Here is a 2,210-nt window from a genome sequence, read left to right as displayed (position 1 = left end):
TGTATTTTGTATACAACTCACCACGTCCGTCAGATATTACATATAGTAACACATATAGCTTGTTCTCTGTATTTTGTATACAACTCACCACGTCCGTCAGATATTACATATAGTAACACACGTAGCTTGTTCTCTGTATTTTGTATACAACTCACCACGTCCGTCAGATATTACATATAGTAACACACGTAGCTTGTTCTCTGTATTTTGTATAAAACTTCTGTATTTTCGACCTACTACTGTTATTGTAGGATATTTAGATACTCTAAGCATTGTTTGATAATATAGTTTGATTTCTATATTAATGCATCGTATTATGAAATAATACGAACGAGTACAGATTAGTTTAAAGTGGCCTTTATCAACTGTCAATTTCGTTGTTTGGTTTGAAGTTAAAGCTGTAGAAAGCCCTTGGGGCAGTGGGTTCGCCATTAGTTCAAGCTTAGGGATATGTATACCTTAACTCTTGGGGTCTCTGACCGAACTATTTACACAATGCCTACTTAACAGATGTAATTTGTGAAACGATTCTTAGTTAGTTTCTCTATCTGGTTTGTTCGTTTCTTTATAGAGCAAAGCCAAACTAGACTATACGTTGTGTCCATCGCTGAAACTGAACCTCAGATTTTAGTGTTGGAAGTCACTAAATTTATCTTTTCCCCACCGGGGGACGTTATTTTTGACACTACAATGCAACAATTTCATTTGTCTTAAATTTGATGCGATTTTTTACCCGATGTTCTTTTATTTCTAAGAATAAAATATAACCACACAAACCTTTGATACTTTTGGTCTATAAATAACATTGTTCACCCGTCAGTGTGTAAACTTTATCATGTCGAGGAAGTCGCACTTCCTTCGTAGATAAGTGTTGTTTCTGGAATCAAGCTCAAATCTCGAGAAAGGGCTAGTAAGTAAAGTTAGTATCATAGAAAAAACACCGGATTCCATACTCCATGAAAGAACAGGAAAGACTTCCAAGTAAAAAGAGGAGAAACCGTTATATCAGCAGCGAAGTTATACTTTCTGTCCTATGTGTGATTTGGTTCTAGTTCCGAAATTAATTTCATGTTTCATAATTTTCACGCAGAGCCACTGAAGAATTACGTGCAAAAAAAAAAACATTCTTAATTTTTGAACTTATAGAGTAGAGAAAAGGCAGCTAATCAACAGCACACTCCGCCAACTCTTAGGTTACCCTAATCTGGCCAAATAGTGGGAGTCAATCTTTACTTTTATAGAGCACCTTTGGGATCCAAAGGGCGGAGCACGTTTTTACGGAAGAATTCTCGGGTTTACACTCCTGTGACGGTAACCACTAGGCCACGTCTGGTTGTAGTTACAAACCAAGCACATAGATACTGCATTTTTAAATTCCGAGAAATTTAAAATCTACCCCTAGAAACACCACATATAAACAAAAGTGGAATTATTCTAAATATCTATAATGCACATATTTACTAAAATACGTGTACAGTTTTGAAAATGGTTTGTTTTCTTTGCCCCGTTTACGTGAAACCTTAAATGTGGGTCTTTACGTCCTTATGGTTGAGGTTTTTCTTTTACCTTGCAAAGTAAAGTTCTTTTTTTAAACTTTTCTAATTAGCTGAGAATATTATAAGACAGACAACCCGTACAATACGTAGCAAACATTTGGTCCCCTCCATAGCTTAACTTTGAGATACGTGCATACCGGTAAAGACTGGAACATTTGTAGAAAGTGATACTGGTTCTGTCTTCCTACAAAAATTATTCAAGAAAGACAGAGTGAGATTGATAGAAGGGTCTGGGCCACGAGGCTCACAGATTATATATTAACAATAAAAAAAACATGAAGATTATCGTGCTTCAAAATGGCAGAGATGGAACAAGTGCCTTTGCACCAAGAACACAAAATTCACCTGCACCATAACTACAATGAGTGTCCTCGTTTCAAGAATGATTACCCTGCACCAAATCACGAGATGCAGCAAAAATATAATCGTCTTTCAAGATTAAACAACATTTGTTTCGAAAATTATTATAAAAACTGCTCTAAATCTGTAAATGTAATTTAGAGAAAAAATATTAGGGACAACTGTTAAAAAAGTTCATAGATGCAGCATGTGGTCTTAAAGACCCCTGTCCTACTAGTTACATTAGAAACTAGACTTAACATTATTGGTTTGTTGTGTATGTACTGGACTGTAGATTATTGGTTTGGTGTGTAA

Source organism: Limulus polyphemus, unplaced genomic scaffold, assembly GCF_000517525.1.
Source record: "Limulus polyphemus unplaced genomic scaffold, Limulus_polyphemus-2.1.2 Scaffold1941, whole genome shotgun sequence".
Taxonomy (NCBI): domain Eukaryota; kingdom Metazoa; phylum Arthropoda; class Merostomata; order Xiphosura; family Limulidae; genus Limulus; species Limulus polyphemus.
The sequence above is the reverse complement of the archived record's forward strand: the minus strand, read 5'-3'. Positions refer to the sequence as shown.